At 43.3% G+C, this 19,877-nt stretch overlaps 1 protein-coding gene across 1 annotated transcript in view; it reads right to left on the reverse strand.

Annotated features, from left to right (window-relative positions):
- The window catches only part of LOC126412939 (protein O-mannosyl-transferase TMTC1-like), a 685,657-nt gene that overhangs the window by 36,447 nt on the left and 629,333 nt on the right, over positions 1–19,877 (reverse strand). The gene's annotated exons all lie outside the window — the stretch shown is intronic.

The raw sequence follows: 19,877 nt of genomic DNA on the forward strand, positions 1-19,877 counted from the left end.
TGAAGGGTGATCCTTTCAAGTCTCCGAGTCTTTGATGAATTACCTGTAATGCCTGCCCGTGTACGTATATCGGTCAGACGGATGGACCATTTTAGGTCAGGTTCAAGGCACAGTCATCTGTCTCGGTTCTAATCGGTTTTCAGTTTTGACTTGGGACGTAAGGGCAATGTTGTCAATTTTCTGGATGAACTAGATATTTACCGTGCCTTAAAGCCATCTCCTAGTAACACATAGAACTGAAACATAAATCGAATAAATCGATTTTAGCTAAGTTTGATTATCTCAATGCATAGCCCATCACGTTTGCTTGCTTGTGTATGGCCTCCTTCTGCCTCCCCCATCACCCTTCTTCAGGTCTTTTTATTTTGCAGATGCCTCTCCTCCTAGTTTACAAAGACTTTTTAACATTTTAATAGCTTCCCACAATATGCCGTTCAGGCTATCCAACGAAATCCATTTCATGTTTCCTATTATAGTATTTTAGGTTGAAATGTAGTGTACATCCGATTGCAGGTAATTTTCCCACACACAGAGTCCGCCTAGCGCTTCTGGAAAATCTGGAAAACATCGCATCAATCTGGTTCTATCAGTGCATTCCACTCAGGGGAATGTGTTCTGAAGAGTGAGTCTTGCACCATTTCCTTGGAAAATACTGCTTTATTCCAGATTCGTCGAAATGCTTAAAATCGGGATAGTCTATCTTCAACTAATACTGCTATATTTCGATGTGAGTCTTACAGGATTACGCGGTGTTCAAAGCATCATAATAGTGAAACTTCCTGGTAGATTAAAACTGTGTGAAGGACAGAGACTCGAACTCGGGACCTTCGCCTTTCGGGGGCAAGTGCTCTACCATCTGAGCTACCCAAGCACGACTCATGCCCCATCCTCACATCTTTACTTCTGCCAGTACCTTGTCTCCTACCTTCCAAACTTTACAGAAGCTCTCCTACGAAACTTGCAGAACTAGCATTCCTGAAAGAAAGGATATTGCGGAGACATGGCTTAGCCACAGCCTGGGGGATGTTTCCAAAGTGAGACCATTCTGGATTATATTAGCGGTTCAACGGTTTACATTGTTTTCACAATGATGAAATCATGTCAACTGTGTCACAACAAGTTATTATGTAACTATAATCATGATGACCAAGCGACTATCTCGAAAATTTCTGTAGGATTAAAAGCGGTTATAGTGTAATTATACTTAATTTCTGCATCTCGAACACCAGATCAAATTACTGTTTGTGACTTGGCTATGGTTCAAATGGCTCTGAGCACTATGGGACTTAACTTCTGTGGTCTTCAGTCCCCTAGAACTTAGAACTACTTAAACCTAACTAACCTAAGGACATCACACGCATCCATGCCCGAGGCAGGATTCGAACCTGCGACCGTAGCAATCCCGCGGTTCCGGAGTTTGTGACTTCAATTAGCACATATAAGGTATTAGTATGTAGGGTGGTTATAAACAATCTCAAATGCTTGTAAGGGTGTTGTAGGTAATTTGTACTGAGAAATAACTGTTAAGAAACAATTACTTACCTTGCGTCGCTTCCGAGTTTATTAGATTGAAGTTAGCCCACCAGGCCGTTGTGCGCAAATTCAAGCGGCCTCTCAGAGACGGTATCGCTAAATGTTTACTTCGTTTGGTTTCCCAAAACCGATCAAGAGAGCGATACAAAATTGGATATGAAACGGTAGTAAGAATCGTGCCCCAGGCAAAGGCTGAGCTGTCTCGTGCGTTATCATCCACCCTACGAGAAAAACTGTCACTAAATGTGTCTGGCGGGCAGTTCACCTGATTGGCTCTCTTCAGTTCTAATTATCTCGGAAACGGTCCAACGTATCAAATTTTTATCTTAACAATTATTTCTCAGGACGTCCTACCCTGCAACATCTTACAAGCTTTCCAGGGTGTTTCGGACCATCCTGTATGATGGTTAGATATACCGTGAATTACATAAAATAGCTTCTAAGACTGGCCGACGCATTAAATCTATGTCTGGGTAAGTGAATTCCTAGCACAGGCTTAATCTGCACCATTTAGTTCGCTGGTAGATTTTACTTTGCCCAGAAATTTGCTTCTACACTCCTGGAAATGGAAAAAAGAACACATTGACACCGGTGTGTCAGACCCACCATACTTGCTCCGGACACTGCGAGAGGGCTGTACAAGCAATGATCACACGCACGGCACAGCGGACACACCAGGAACCGCGGTGTTGGCCGTCGAATGGCGCTAGCTGCGCAGCATTTGTGCACCGCCGCCGTCAGTGTCAGCCAGTTTGCCGTGGCATACGGAGCTCCATCGCAGTCTTTAACACTGGTGGCATGCCGCGACAGCGTGGACGTGAACCGTATGTGCAGTTGACGGACTTTGAGCGAGGGCGTATAGTGGGCATGCGGGAGGCCGGGTGGACGTACCGCCGAATTGCTCAACACGTGGGGCGTGAGATCTCCACAGTACATCGATGTTGTCGCCAGTGGTCGGCGGAAAGTGCACGTGCCCGTCGACCTGGGACCGGACCGCAGCGACGCACGGATGCACGCCAAGACCGTAGGATCCTACGCAGTGCCGTAGGGGACCGCACCGCCACTTCCTAGCAAATTAGGGACACTGTTGCTCCTGGGGTATCAGCGAGGACCATTCGCAACCGTCTCCATGAAGCTGGGCTACGGTCCCGCACACCGTTAGGCCGTCTTCCGCTCACGCCCCAACATCGTGCAGGCCGCCTCCAGTGGTGTCGCGATAGGCGTGAATGGAGGGACGAATGGAGACGTGTCGTCTTCAGCGATGAGAGTCGCTTCTGCCTTGGTGCCAATGATGGTCGTATGCGTGTTTGGCGCCGTGCAGGTGAGCGCCACAATCAGGACTGCATACGACCGAGGCACACAGGGCCAACACCCGGCATCATGGTGTGGGGAGCGATCTCCTACACTGGCCGTACACCACTGGTGATCGTCGAGGGGACACTGAATAGTGCACGGTACATCCAAACCGTCATCGAACCCATCGTTCTACCATTCCTAGACCGGCAAGGGAACTTGCTGTTCCAACAGGACAGTGCACGTCCGCATGTATCCAGTGCCACCCAACGTGCTCTAGAAGGTGTAAGTCAACTACCCTGGCCAGCAAGATCTCCGGATCTGTCCCCCATTGAGCATGTTTGGGACTGGATGAAGCGTCGTCTCACGCGGTCTGCACGTCCAGCACGAACGCTGGTCCAACTGAGGCGCCAGGTGGAAATGGCATGGCACGCCGTTCCACAGGACTACATCCAGCATCTCTACGATCGTCTCCATGGGAGAATAGCAGCCTGCATTGCTGCGAAAGGTGGATATACACTGTACTAGTGCCGACATTGTGCATGCTCTGTTGCCTGTGTCTATGTGCCTGTGGTTCTGTCAGTGTGATCATGTGATGTATCTGACCCCAGGAATGTGTCAATAAAGTTTCCCCTTCCTGGGACAATGAATTCACGGTGTTCTTATTTCAATTTCCAGGAGTGTATTTCGAGAAATATTGTAATTGACTGTTATACTATGTTTATGAAATAAAACTATAAGACTTGGAGATGATGCCGTTCATTTTTGAGTCATTTATTAGGTAGATTACGTATCTAGTCATTCATATTGTAACACCATAATGGAGTAATGCAACAAATGTCAAACTGGCATGAAATGTACGACTTGCTTGGGTGTGGAAATTAACATCATTTTCAACGTCATCCGAAAAAGTAGCAAGGAGTATAATATGTACTTAAGGAGAAACTATGCGGCGGTTTTCTTACAAAAATCGAACTTGAATGTTGGATATCCGTAAAAAGATCGTATTATGCCACTTGTGATAAGAAGAAGTGTCGACCAGCAATGTCGGAAGCTGTTTATCGAGATTTCCGTTACGTAATACCACGATATTACTCTCTAGCGTTGGTCAGCAAGCCACGATTATTGTGCAAACATGGAATCGGTCGGTCCAGTAGTGCCGTACTCAGCGTCACGGAGAATCTCAACAGCTTCGCGCAACTATCACCTGGCAGGATGGACATTTTGTTCACTCGGTCTTGCAGAATAATACAGCGACGTCAGACAGCGTCAGTCAAGAAAAGATCTTGTTTGGTGCAAGACGCGTATCTGCACGGATATCGCGACGGCGTGTGGAGCGCCACGGACTGTCAGTACGGCGATCGTTGTTCCTCTCACAGGGAAACACGTAGCGCTGACAGTTTAGCTCTCAACAAGACCAGCGGACATGGGATGAGCACCAGGACATCTTTTCAGGTAAGTCTCGTTTCTAGATATTGCATCATGACGGAATTATCCAAATTTGAGGCCCCGAAAAGAACATATTTTGCCAGACTAGTCATCATCATATGGGCGTTGTCGTATCGACTGTCACTTGCTACCCACGATATTCTCCACTTCTGTTCAGTAGCCTCTATGTTTCTAATGTTTTATGGCCTAATACAAGACTACACGTCGACCATGCCATCTTGGTGAATCTCCAAACAGAGGATGTTTCCAAGCGGTCCTTGTCAGCTCCTTCTTTAGATGTCTCATCAACTGAAAACATTTTGTCTTGAGCTGCCGAGAAACAGCACGTCACCACTCACCATCCACTATGAATGATGATCTAGGCATACATCTGAAGCAGCATGGGACAACGTAACCATATAATTCAGCTACGCTTGCCTTGATATATGCCCAGTCAGATTATGAAACCTTTTTTTTTTTTTTTTTGGTCAGTGATGGAGCTGCGTGAAAGGAACAGAATACCATAGAGAGGCAACACTACTACCAGAGTGAAAAAAGTTTAACAAGCTTCCACCACGTTTTCGCAAGTCAGAAGGAAGGGGCGTCATGAAGGTAGATAGTGATTCAAATAACTACAAATTGACGTAATAACTGTTTATGTTTAGCAAGCTGGAAGCGAAATTACCCATGATTATGACCGACGAACACTTGGTATACGTCACCTTTGAGCAATTACTGTAACACATACCTACAAAGACTACAGTCCCAGAACATCAATTGCGCTAACTTTAGAATACGAAGATATTGTCTGCAAAACACTGTTTGCGATCACTCTTCGTGTGGTTTAATACAGCCTTCATTATACGTAAGACACATCCAAAAACGAAAAATTCTAAAACGAGTTGTAGTTAAGTGTAACCTTCAAGTACCTGAGAACAGAATTAAGAGAAGAACATTCTAGAAAAAGTTTGCCTTTATATGTAAGAAAATTGTAAGAAGCATACCGTTAAATTTGTACATGTATTTGAAAGAAGTGAAATAAACCGTGTGTTGCGTGCATCAAACGCATGATGTACGACTCGTATCAGATAAAAACAAATGGTTCAAATGGCTCTGAGCACTATGTGACTTAACTTCTGAGGTCATCAGTCGCCTAGAACTTAGATCTAATTAAACCTAACTACCGTAAGGACATCACACACATCCATGCCCGAGATAGGATTCGAACCTGCGACCGTAGCGGTCGCTCGGCTCAAGACTGTAGCGCCTAGAACCGCAGGGCCACTCCGGCCGGCTATCAGATACAATATGTAGCAGTATATACATAACGCGAATATGAAGTTCGGTAAATTACAGCTCGCAAAGAGACTTGCAAGTAGACACATTTTACACCATTAAATCGTGAAATGAACACTGTGAAACCATAATTATATTGTACAAACAGATTCCCTCTACCACATAATTAACAGCTATTCGCAGCGTATACAAATAATTACTCAAATATCAACAAACAGGATGCAGTTCATCAATTTACTATGTAATAAGTATGTAATAGTTTCTGTAAAATTTAGATCTACTTGCTACTAATCTCCACGGATTAACTTAGGAATTATCTTTATACGAATGTTTCTTTACGGCTTTTCACAAAGCAATATAAAACCATCGAATTTAGTTACTTCGATTCCGAAAAACTTCGGGTAATTCACAAGTTTCATTTAACAAATGTTACCTCCATTCATTACACAATTAAATCCCCCTAAGAATCACTGCCGTTTCACAGGTAAAGTAATTTTACATATCACATATTTGAAACATCTATTCATTGAATTCAAACAGTTCTGATTCTGTGCCTGTTACATCCAGCAAAGCGTTACATACATTGCTCTTGGATCCATTATGACCACTCCCAAGCCTCACTTCGTAGCTGACAAAGGAAGCATTATCTGATGTATGACTCATGAAATGGAGTGAGGTGCGGAAGAGTTTTCGTTTATTAATATTTCTTTAAAAAATAATTCTAATTTCATTGACATTTACACAAGCTTTTCTCTCAGTAATAAGCCTTCATTCAATCAATTCAGCTTTCATTTTAAGGCATTTTTACTGACAATAGAATTATGATACGATGACGAAGCGCTACGTGCGTCTTCGGCCCCCGCCAAGAGTGCATGCCGAGCGAACTGTTTTCGGCTGAAACACAGTTCGATTGCAAGCTAGGAACCGCACGATTAATTTCCATGACGTGCTCCATGTATGCAGGTACATATTTTCTTAACAAATCCCAAATCAGCGGGGATTGCAAAGAGAAATAGAGAATAGGATGACTTGTGACTAAAATTTGTACCTCGTACATAATGCACAAGAATTTTAAACTTTACGAACTTCGGCTGCGTTACTTGTTGCATTCTAGGCGTATGTTCGTTAATTTGTTTGTTAGCCGTTCATAACTATCTGCTACGTGCTTTGTCAATTTAATGCCATTGGCATCTCACTTGAATTCGAATATTCATGTAGTTGAATATAAATACTAACCAGCTTGGTGCAATTCTTACAGTCTCACATCACGAACTACGCGTCTGTTACCTGCGCACTTCTACGCGCTGACATCTTTAGAGAACACCGGATGGGTCGACTACTCCGTATTCTGCTTTCATGCGACAGAGTAAAAATGGGCCCCTCACACGTCCTGCATTCCCAGAATAGATGGGGCTGTTACGTGTTACCTGTGGTAACATGGAAGAAGGAATACACGGGGTGCACTTTCCGCCGGATACTGACTGAAGTCATACTCAGTTGCAAGAGATTTTCCACCGCCTTTCTCTAGTATTGAATCACCGTGCAACATCGTCAGACTTCTTCAGTTTAATAACCATTCCGCTTATTCTACTGTCACATACAGGGTGGTCCATTGATAGTGACCGGGCCAAATATCTCAAGAAATAAGCATGAAACGAAAAAAATACAAAGAACGAAACTCGTCTAGCTTGAAGGGGAAACCAGATGGCGCTATGGTTGGCCCAGTAGATGGCGCTGCCATAGGTCAAACGGATATTAACTGCGTTTTTTAAAATAGGAAGCCACATTTTTTATCACATAATCGTGTAGTACGTAAAGAAATATGAATGTTTTTGTTGGACCACTTTTTTCGCTTCGTGATAGATGGCGCTGTAATAGTCACAAACGTGTAAATACGTGGTATCACGTAACATTCAGCCAGCGCGGACGGTATTTGCTTCGTGATACATCACCCGTGTCAAAATGGACCGTTTACCAATAGCGGAAAAGGTCGATATCGTGTTGATGTATGGCTATTGTGATCAAAATGCCCAACGGGCGTGTGCTATATATGCTGTTCGGTATCCTGGACAACATCATCCAAGTGTCCTGACCGCTCGCCGGATAGTTAAGTTATTTAAGGAAACAGGAAGTGTTCAGCCACATGTGAAATGTCAACCACGACCTGCAACAGATGATGATGCCCTGGTAGGTGTTTTAGCTGCTGTCGCGGCTAATCCGCGCATCACTAGCAGACAAATTGCGCGAGAATCAGGAATCTCAAAAACGTCGGTGTTGAGAATACTACATCAACATCGATTGCACCCGTACCATATTCCTATGCACCATGAATTGCATAGCGACGACTTTGAGCGTCGTGTACAGTTCTGCCACTGGGCACAAGAGAAATTACGGGACGATGATGGATTTTTTACACGCGTTCTATTTAGCGACGAAGCGTCATTCACCTACAGCACATAATATGCACTATTGGGCAACGGAAAATCCACGATGGCTGCGACAAGTGGAACATCAGCGACCTTGGCGGGTTAATGTATGGTGCGGCATTATGGGAGGAAGGATAATTGGCCCCCATTTTATCGATGGCAATCTAAATGGTGGAATGTATGCTGATTTCCTACGTAAAGTTCTACCGCTGTTATTACAAGATGTTTCACTGTACGACAGAATGGCGACGTACTTCCAACATGATGGATGTCCGGCACATAGATCGCGTGCGGTTGAGGCGATATTGAATAGCATATTTCATGACAGGTGGATTAGTCATCGAAGCACCATACCATGGCACGCACGTTCACCGGATCTGACGTCCCCGGATTTCTTTCTGTGGGGAAAGTAGATGGATATTTGCCATCGTGATCCACCGACAACGCCTGACAACATGCGTCAGCGCATTGTCAATGCATGTGCGAACATTACGGAAGGCGAACTACTGACTGTTGAAAGGAATGTCGTTACACATATTGCCAAATGCATTGAGGGCGACGGACATCATTTTGAGCATTTGTTGCATTAATGTGGTATTTACAGGTAATCACGCTGTAACAGCATTCGTTCTCAGAAATGATAAGTTCACAAAGGTACATGTATCACATTGGAACAACCGAAATAAAATGTTCAAACGTGCCTACGTTCTGTAACTTAATTTAAAAAACCTACCTGTTACCAACTATTCGTCTAAAATTGTGAGCCATATGTTTGTGACTATTACAGCGCCATCTATCACAGAGCCAAAAGGTGGTCCAACTAAAAAATTCATATTTCTTTACGTACTACACTAATATGTAATAAAAAGTGGGTTCCTATTTTTAAAAAAAGCAGTTGATATCCGTTTGACCTGTGGCAGCACAATCTAGCGGGCCAACCATAGCGATATCTGGTTTCCCCCTTCAAGCAAGACAAGTTTCGTTCTTTGCAGTTTTTTCATTTGACGCTTATTTCGTGAGATATTTGGCCCTGTCACGATCAATGGACCACCCTGTATAATGTCTTTTAGTTAGAATGTCATTGTGACAGGAACGAGTTGCACTGCGCAGAAAACAGATTACGTTTATCCTACTCTTCTGGTGGACGGTGACAGTCGAGACACGATCCCTAGTCCTGGCGAGTTCGCTGACTTTACAGAAATCCACTTGTCCATATGCCTAAAATTTTTTTAAAAAAACGCAATGATTCTGTTTTCCTTTCCATTTATTTTCGTTTCATGACAGAGCACAGTGAAGCAGACAATGTTATATTCCTTATTCCATAATCGAGAAACCTGTTTCAGAGGCAGTTTTAATTTGAGATCGCTGTAAGCATGTATTTAAAATGCTTTTCTCAGTACACGTGTGATTGATTAAGAACCCGCTAACAACTTCCGCTGTGTAACTAAAACGTTTTTCATTGTTTACTTTTCCCTTCCTCTGAAAAATTCTTTCACTATGTCTGGGCCCAAAACATTCTGGCAATGCACTACCACAGTTGTAATATTTAATGCACGTTGGTATAGGCGACACCTTTCTCCATATATTTATATGCTTTACAGATGTCTGCAGCTAAAAAAAATACGTATGCAGATATTGTCACTGACTGGATGTATTCTTATATATTTAAGGAGATAGCAAGTTGATTGAAAAATAAGTACTCATACATTGTGAAGGGAGACGAAGTGAAGTGGAATTTCGGAAGACTCATTAAAACTGGAATTAATTGAATACTTGTTTTGTAAATAAAACTGCCATTTCCTGCTGCAGCAGGAAAAGTCAGTTCTATTTACAAAAAAAGTATTTATATGCTTGCTGCGGAGGATGGCCACACAGACAAACTCGGAATTCATGGATTGCATGGGAGCCCATACATCATGGCTGTATCGAGCATTTAATGTGCAGCATTGAAAGCCCTCTGTCACCTATAGGTTTGTATACATGTAGGTGCACAAAACATTTCCCTCAGATCGACAAACTCCTTAAATATTTACTCTTCGTCTTGAAGGCGCCTCCTTTCACATCCAGAAACGAGTTTCTTCAATACGACGCAATGCGACCTCTCAAAAAAGAAGAGGAATGATTCCCTGGTTGTTGTGATGGAGCTCATGAATCCACCTACTTAATTCGAGTGACGTTGGTAGAGGTTTTGTATCACTGTGGCGGACTCAATATATGGCCACTGTTAGTCGAGAGCACTGCTTTGTAAAGAACACTGTCAGCAAATGGATAGCTCGCATTTACTGACTGCTACAGGGCTGTTAGCCGGGAGAAACCTTTTGTACACAGCGTCCTTTGTAAAGGTCACTCTGTCTACAGACGGGTGTGTGCAAGTACTAAATAAGCGGTAACATGAAGTCGGCTTACGTAGCGTTTGCCTAATTATCATGTTTAAATTACCTATATTTACACGTGTGCGTTCTGTTAACAGAAGTTGTGAAGGACATTAGTAAGTCTTGATGCACGTAACATGAAGACGGCAATTTGATGTCCAATCGTGCATATCAGCAACAGAGCTTCATATAGGGGGAGAATCTCGTCCGAATGTAGATTGACAGGGTAATCAAATTGTTATTGTTCTCAGTGACAAATGGCGGGCTGTGAAAGGATTTGTAATACCACGTTTCTTGAATTAAACGATGCAGGCGAACGTTATGGGAAAAATCGGAGATTCGGGTGTGACTTATACTCAGCGAGAAAGAAAAATGAAATAAATACTAAAATAGCCAACATGAGGTTATAAGTGTTTTATTTGTAAGAGGGACTCATTTGATAACATTTGAAGTTACGCGCACAAGTACTTTTGCATGTTTTTCTCGCTCAATATATTTCAGTTCATAATTATTGGTTTGTATGAAGACAATGGTGACAGACAGTTTCCTTTATATGAAAGAGGATGATATGAACAGAAGGATATCACAGTTGGCGGGTAGTTTGCTGTAGGAGAAGCCAAGTAACACTAACTTAACAGAATTGTAGAGATCGCCCGTAACGTACTTTTTTAGGAACTTCTGTTTACGGTGGACAAAAGAAAATCTACATCTATCTGTACTTCTACATAGTACTAACTACATAGTGTGCTCATTTCTTCCTGGAAAGGAATCCTTAAATCGAACGCACTGTGATCACTCAGCCCTCCTTCTGTCAGTTTTCTAGATCTGCCTACATGTAATGTCTACGAAGGGTGTCAACGTTAACAATTGACCGAGCGGTTAATAAGATTTGTATGGTTTCATAAGACTATATCTCCAACCTCAACGAAGATAGAATTGAGATGAATCTTAATTTAAGCCTTGAAACTAAATGTATATTTTGGTGCTAACAGAAGTTGTTTGTTGACGTGGCTGCCGGTAGGAGACCCTATGGAGATTTTACACTACTGGCCATTAAAATTTGCTACACCATGAAGAACTGCAGATGATAAACGGGTATTCATTGGGTAAATATATTATACTAGAACTGACATCTGATTACGTTTTCAAGCAGTTTTGGTCCATAGATCCTGAGAAATCAGTACCCAGAACAACCACATCTGACCGTAATAACGGCCTTGATACGTCTGGGCATTGAGTCAAACAGAGCTTGGATGGCGTGTACATGTACAGTTGCCCATGCAACTTCAACACGATACCACAGTTCATCAAGAGTAGTGACTGGCATATTGTGACGAGCCAGTTGCTCGGCCAGCATTGATCAGACGTTTGCCGTTGGTGAGAGATCGGGAGAATGTGCTGGCCAGGGCAGCAGTCTAACATTTTCTGTATCCAGAAAGACGCGTACAGGACCTTCAACATGCGGTCGTGCATTATCCTGCTGAAATGTAGGGTTTCGTAGGGATCGAATGAAGTGTAGAGCCACGCGTCGTAACACATCTGAAATGTAGCGTCCACTGTTCAAAGTGCCGTCAATCGGAAAAAGAGGTGACCGAGACGTGTAATCAATGGCACCCCATACCATCATGCCGGGTGATACGCCAGTATGGCGATGACGAATACACGCTTCTAATGTGCGTTCACCGCGATGTCGCCAACCACGGATGCGACCATCATGATGCTGTAAACAGAACCTGGATTCATCCGAAAAAATGACGTTTTGCCATTCGTGCACCCAGGTTCGTCGTTGAGTATACCATTGTAGGTGCCCCTGTCTGTGAAGCAGGTAACCGCCGCCATGGTCTCCGAGCTGATAGTCCATGCTGCTGCAAACGTCGTCGAACTGTTCATACAGATGGTTTTTGTCTTGCAAACGTCCCCATCTTTTGACTCAGGGATCGAGACGTGGCTGCTCGATCCGTTACAGCCATGCGGAAAAGATGCCTGTCATCTCGACTGCTAGTGGTACGAGGCCGTTGGGATCCAGCACGGGTTTCCGTATTACCCCCCTGAACCTACCGATTCCATATTCTGCTAACAGTCATTGGATCTCGACCAACGCGAGCAGCAATGTCGCGACACGATAAACCGTAATCGCGACAGGATACAATCCGACCTTTATCAAAGTCGGAAACGTGATGGTACGCATTTCTTCTCCTTACACGGGCATCACAACGACGTTTTACTAGGCAACGCCGGTGAACTGCTGTTTGTGTATGAGAAATCGGTTGGAAACTTTCCTCATGTCAGCACGTTGTAGGTGTCGCCACCGGCGCCAACGTTGTGTGAATGCTCTGAAAAGTTAATCGTTTGCATATCACAGCATCTTCTTCCTGTCAGTTAAATTTCGCGTCTGTAGTACGTCATCTTCGTGGTGTAGCAGTTTTAATGGCGAGTAGTGTAGCTTGCTCTCTCGCTCGTTAGCCTATGAGAATCCTATTGTGGTGACAACGCAGCAACTGTAAGTTGTTTCGCGTTCCCCGTTCCAAAAGGTTCCATTCTCTTTCAATTATGTGGTGTACTTTCCACCGACATTACGGCGCTCCACCTGCCGCAGCGTAAGGGCAGTATGGTTCTCTTATTTCACCACAATCTCCAAGAATTCCTGATCTCATGGTATGTGATTCTTTTCTGTAGTTTTTTTCGTAGAGAGCGGTACGCCTTTGGTGAATAGGAAATCTCCTGCAGCTAAGATCGCTTGGTATTTTAATTTTATTTCACAATGACCGGTTTCGACAGAATCCTTCTGTCATCACCGGATCTTCGGAAAAATTTTGTTGATTGGCATAAATGCCACCAATACAATGAGAACACTTTCCACTCACAGGGAACGACACATTGTTGCATTGTCAAAAACATAAAAAAGAGTATATAAAATACCCACGGAGTTGGTGCAATGGATATTTTATATATTCTTTTTTATGTATTTGACAAGGCAACGTGGTGTAGTTTCCCGAGAGCCGAAAGTGTTCCCATTGTATTCGTGACATATATGCGTGTTAATAACAATTTTCCGAAGATCCTGATGACACAAGGATTATGTCGAAACCGGTCATTGTGAATTTAAAACAAAATATCAAGTGATCTTTGCTGCACAATATTTCCGTATTCTGATTCTTTTCTTTTTCGTGGGAGGGGGGAGGGGGGACGGGGCCTTGTGAAAGACTTCCCCTATTTGTGTCTCTTTCCTCCACTTTATGTGAGCAGTGATGCGACATAGCAACATCAGTGATTGCAATAACTTGTGTCCGTAAGATTATGTGACAAGTTTGACTCATCTGGAAGTATTTCGATCTTCCGGTGCGTGCCATATTGAAAAATTATGGAAGACAGTTGAATGCTTCTAAAGTACGTTGCGTGAAGCACTCATCTTAGCTACTCACTGCTTTTCCAAACATAAAATGTTATTCGTTTCATAACCTTTTCTTCATTGAGGTTTTTAATAACCAGTGAAACTGGATGATAATTGCTACTGATTACTACGAAAACAAGCTTGTTTGGCTGTATAGATGAAAATCTTTCCTGCTCGATATATTTAAATCACCAATTTAAATTTGAACTCTTCTCGTTTCGTAACTACCGTACCCTCACTTCTGTTCATCCTGACTTCCTTATTAAATTCGATTATTAGCTGTTATAGTTCACTGCTTGATTCAAGTCTGTAATAGTATCGAGATCAATAGATCAGACGGCACACGGAACTTCATCTATTTCCATGGGCTTCACTTGTTACAGAAACACACTAGTAGCACTCAACAGCACATTCAAACGTGATGAATATTTATAAAGATATTTAGGGATCTTTTTCTGAAAAATCTGCCAGGTGCTTTTGTTATGCCTTCAGCTCGTGGGCTTGCGGCTTCGTTCTCGCTTCGCACGCACGGGTTCCCGGGTTCGGTTCCCAGCGGGGTCAGGAACTTTTCCTGCCTCGAGATGACTGGTTTATGCCTTCAGCTCGTGGGCTTGCGTCTTCGTTCTCGCTTCGCACGCACGGGGTCCCGGGTTCGGTTCCCAGCGGTGTCAAGAATTTTTCCTGCCTCGAGATGACTGCTTGTTGTTGTGTCGTCTTCATCATCATCATTCCTCCCCATTACGGACGGAGGAAGAAAATGACAACGCATCTCCGCTAAGACGTTGCCTGGACACGGAATGGGTCTCCCGCATCATCCCTTACGCTCCTCGGAGTTTGTGAATTCTTAAACTAGACAATGAGAAACTGATGGATTTTTTTATGTTGTCAGTATGCATAACTTTAGTTATAAAGTTAGAATGTTTCTGCATGTAATGTATGATTCCATGCCATATTATCATAGCAAGTTGCATAACAAGTTATTTGAGCAAAACTAAGGGTAGAAGAGACAACCCGAAACTTTAGTATTATCCACCGATAATCTGAAGTACAGTGTGTGATCCCTCGAAACGCGCCGAGGAAGAAAATAAAAGTGAGTGAAACATGTAATTTTTTTCATTTCAAATGTAAATTAAATACATTGTAGTATCACCAGTGGGGAAGACTGGATCATCGTCAGGAGTTTACTTCTGAAAGAGATTGACAATCATATCGAAGAAAACTTACTGCAGTCATTGTTAGACCACGACTAGCCAATCAAAGGAAGCAGCAGTTTTAAGGGAGGAAAATAACTATGATTTCCTATGAAAGTCATATTTATGTAGGTACACCATAAGCTGCTGTCAAAAATTAGAAACTCGCTATTCATTTTGGTCTGTACATGATCCATCTTCTGGTGGTGGTTAAAGATTTCGTTATAGGATTTTGCGTTCTGATGCATTACATTCAGTATCCCTACGTTAAACAGGCAAGGTTCATTGCTGTTATTACATGTCACTAATAGAACAGTTTGGTAGTGACATGAAATAACAACACTTATGCTTGCCTGTTAAACTTGATGCTAATATGTTATGCATACTGTAACAAACTTTTGACCACCAGCGCCAGAAGATGGTCCATTATGGACAATAACTAACAGTGCTTTAAACAAAATGTATAGTAGCAATTGATGGTGTAGCAACATTAATATGACTTTCACCGGACCATTGCAGCAGTGGAACATCAGTATGATTTTCTAATCATGTATAGCAATAATCGTACTTAGAATCCAAGAAATTGATGATGTTAAGTGGCACATCCCGATTTGATTCCTGTACAAAATTCCTAATTTATTAGATGTCAGTGCCACCGAGAAGAATTTTCCTCTACTCATTGACTTAGTGAATTACGTCCATAGGATGAACCGGAACTCCACCCACAAAATTTCAGAGGTTGTTCGGGTATATGTTCTAAGTATTTTGGTATAAGGTACCGTGGTCTCCGATGGCTTGCTACAGAGTAATTGCATTTCGTCTGGTTCCTTGCCCTCATTTATCTACGAACCTCTTTTGCACTAGAAATATCTCCATAACGGTGCATACGTCTACTGTATGCACTGTGTTTCTTATTTTGAAACATTTGTTCCATTCACTCATAGTATCTGTCGCTAACAAGAGTAAAATCCACTTTACTCTTGATCTTCGAGACTGCATTCAGTACTGGTCGGTACAGTGACGTTGATATTTTTTTCTTTTTTTCGCCTGAACAGTACAGATAGATTTACTGATGGAGAGTTGGTCAAAGTGCATCTCGTGTATGGGTTCAATAAATGCAGTGGAAGGGCACACAGCGCGGCTGTTTTCATATTTTCTTCCATGAACGGTAACCCCATAATACTACTTTTGCATCTGTTTGGGAACTGTTGCACTATTCTGTGCTTTGTGTTGAAGTATTACAGATTTTTTCACTGTTTTGAAGGTATTTCCCTATAAACAGAGGTAACTGTGGTGCCACATTGTATAAATAATTACTCTGTAACAAGTCACCGGAAACCACGGGTCTCTTGTACCAAAATACTAAGAAAATTTTCCTCAACAAACTCCGAAATTTTTCCAACCAGCTAAAAACACCAAATTTCAGTGGAAGGTTTCCTGTCTAATGGCTTCCAGGAGCAACAAAGATTTGGTTATCAGATTTCATACAATTGTTGACCGAACCAAAAAATTTGAAATGCTGCCGTATTCCAGTCATTTAGAGGTACGATCTTACATTTAATGTTTAACATAACGAGACAAGTATTAAAGCTGAAATTGTGTATATACAAGGATATTATAAATGACTGAGGCAATTACACAGATTCAATATAGTTATGTTATTCGATATATTTTGTAGTGCGCCGCGCAAACATAGAAAAACTGGAAAAGGTTTTTCACGTGTTAAAAATACTCCATATGTGCCCCCTATTTTTTCTACAGATATCAAGCCGATAATCAAGTTCGTCCCATGTTCGGCGCAGTACGTCTCTATCAATTTCTTCAGAATTACTGTTGATGTGAACTCACAGTAGATTTGTTGGTAGAGGAGGCGTAAACACTGAACCTTCCACATAATCTGACACAGAAATCAAAATCGCAACAGGTTCGGTCGGGAGAGCGTGGAGGCCATTAAATGAATTACTGATCATCAATCACAACATAAAAAATCCATCAGTTTCTCATTGTCTAGTTTAAGAATTCACAAACATCATGATGGAAGTGATGTGGAGTACCATCGTATTGATAGATGAAGTCCACAGTGCCAATGTCCAGTTTTGGCATGAGTCAGTTTTCCCTCATGCTCAGATACACGTGTCCTGCTACGATCTTTTTGCATAAGCAAAAGGGACCATAAACTTTTAACCGTGAGACTACACAGAACACATTAACTTTTGGTGAATCTGGAAGGTGCTGCACGATATCGTAAGGAATCACTCTCCTACAAATTCGCACACTGTGCCTGAACGTTGTCTCTTACACAAAAAATGTTGCTGCAGCACTGATAAGATTCTCTCAAAACCCAACCTCTTGCATACGCCGTTGTAGTTGTGCCGAAAATGGCGACTGACATTGTCATACGGTGTCGGGGCATGTACCAGCTGTAAGACTTTAGCCTCAGTCATTTTCTTAAGATACTCCAAACTGCCTGTTGTGATATGTTCGGCTTTTTTCCTGCCCTGTTCGTCGACTTCTGTGGGCTACGTGCTGAACTCGGCCGCAAGGGGTCAAACATTTCCTTACACATTGCAGGCCAACTTTTGTTTATTTCCTCTTTCAGAGATATCCTGAAACTTTAAACTGCATGTACGATTGCCGAATGGAGAATGGAGCTGAGCGTTGGTAGATCTTTGCTGAATTTCGTTCTGAAGCGTCATTGCATTGTTACGGCAGTTTGATGCCAAGCACAACACGTGCTTTCTCAGTGCCTGTCGTCATCATACCTAGCTGCTCACTGGTGCACTCTAGTGTCAAAAATGTGAAGTGCAGCTGCAACAGTAAGAAACTTTTTCAGTTTTTCTCCATGACTGTTTCATGATCAAATGTCAGTTTACGCGGATACAGCGAAGTTATGAAGTCGCTTCAGTCGCTTATAATTACCTTGTATTTTGAGCAGTGTAACTCACAGCGCGGAACTTACCCCTACTACATTCTTCCAGTATTGAAAATTGGGAGTAGTTAGTGATTTCCCAAACACTTTACAGCTGATTCCAAACCATTTTCAAAACTTGTTTCCTGTGACACCTCGCACATATTGATGAATGGAAGAAAAATTATCTCTTAAACATTTCCGCTGTTTATACAGTAAAATTTCGCCATCAGCCATGACGTTCCAATGTGTTACTTCCGCACCACTAACTCCTTTGGAAACATTATTCTTCGATGACACGGGTCGTAATTTACGAGTTGTGCGTTGTCACAGACTACGATAATGCTTGGTTTCCACTAACATTCTGCCAAACTCTATCATGAGTCATTCCTCTTTCAGTGAGCTGAGACTACGATATGCCACTGAAACTGCTAAGACCATTCCCAGCAGCAGGTGAATGGATGCTACGTAGTCGCGGGACGACGTGTTCTTGGCGTATTGCTCTCCTTCCCTCGAGTGCGCATCGTTCATTGCGAGGCGGCCAGGGTGGATTTATCGCCTGCTGGCTGCCTCAATTGGTGCGCGCGCAGTCGGCCGCGGCCCCACAATGCATTTAATTGATTAGCTAATTACGGCGGCGCGGCGCAGCGGACCGCGTCGCAGATATATTGGTGCCAGCGCGGGGGGGGGGGGGGGGGGGGGGGGAAGCAGCGAAGCGAAGGGTGTCCCGCTATCAGCTGCCGGAAGCTACGCCTCCCTCCACCTCCACCGCGCTCCGCCCCCCCCCCCCCCCAACCTAAATGTAGGACGCTGCAAAGTGTCTGAACCTGCAGCTCTGGGAGTAAGCTGCCAGCAGTTGCGTCATTTCACACCATTCCGTCTCCGGTGTCAGAGTTCTAACTGAGCCGTGTATAGACTCGTGCTACACCTTGTGTTTAGATTGCATTGGTTTTCCTTTTCTTCCCCAGCCATGTTTGTTTGATATGTTCTCTGTCATTGTGTGGCTGCTTGGTTGTCTTTTCCCTCTGCTATCGATATCTGCGTTTTTGCTTCCGGGAAACTGCTATGGAGGAAGTGAGATCTTTGACCGGTTGTAACATCGTGTGGTGGCGTGGAAGTAGGGGGTTGTGCGCAGAGAGTGTGGTGGACACGGGAGGACAGTGTGGCTCTCCAGCGCGAAGCAGGCGTGGTCGTTTGTACCGAGTCGCCACGTGATGTATGTCAGTGGTGTGTAACGAGCGGGTCGAGTTGACGGAAGAGCTTCCCATGTGTTGGTTGTATACAGAATCGCCCCATGAGTAGTTTCTGTTCATTTCGCCTTTGTGGGACGTTAGCAAGCTTCTTTAAATCCTCCGTTTCAACACTGGAGTTTAAAAGGAGACACCTAACATGAAGGAGCGGTCACTACCCGTCAGCGTTGCAGAGAAGACGTGAACTCCGGTGACAGAGCGTGTTGTCGCGCGACCGTCGCGTGGTGGGTACGCTGGCGACCGGGTTTCCTGTCCCTGGCACCGGTGTAATTGCAGACAGTGACCTTTCCTCCTCCTCTCATTACTGTCCGATGGGAGGTGTAGTTTTGGCAGTTTAATTGTTTCGGTATTCTGTCGTGGGTTATGAGTAAATTCATGCTTCTTGTTGGTTGACCATGTGGTCGCTCATTCAGGACTGTGTGGTGTAATATTTCCTTGCACGAGGTTAGCTCTAATTCTGTCAGCAAGTTAAGCCATCTTATAACAGGTTTTTGCGGGCTAAAAGTAGGCGCAGTGACCAGCCTGAGAGTGGCAGTTGTGTTTACGGGCGTATTTAAATTGGCCGGTATTCTGTCTAGCCTGAGCATCCCTGAGTGGGTGATTTGTGGCCGCCTTACACGGGTCCGTCATATCTGTTATGTTCTAATGATATTCCAGGACACTTCTGTTTAATTTTTTTTTCAATTCCTCCAAGTTTGTAAATTCCTTTTATTGCCATTAATGATGTGTTTTCTGAGACCTGTTTAATTTTTTTAATGGCTGTGTTGGTAGCTTCACTACCTCACCGTAC

Source organism: Schistocerca serialis, chromosome 7, assembly GCF_023864345.2.
Source record: "Schistocerca serialis cubense isolate TAMUIC-IGC-003099 chromosome 7, iqSchSeri2.2, whole genome shotgun sequence".
Classification (NCBI taxonomy): Eukaryota; Metazoa; Arthropoda; class Insecta; order Orthoptera; family Acrididae; genus Schistocerca; species Schistocerca serialis.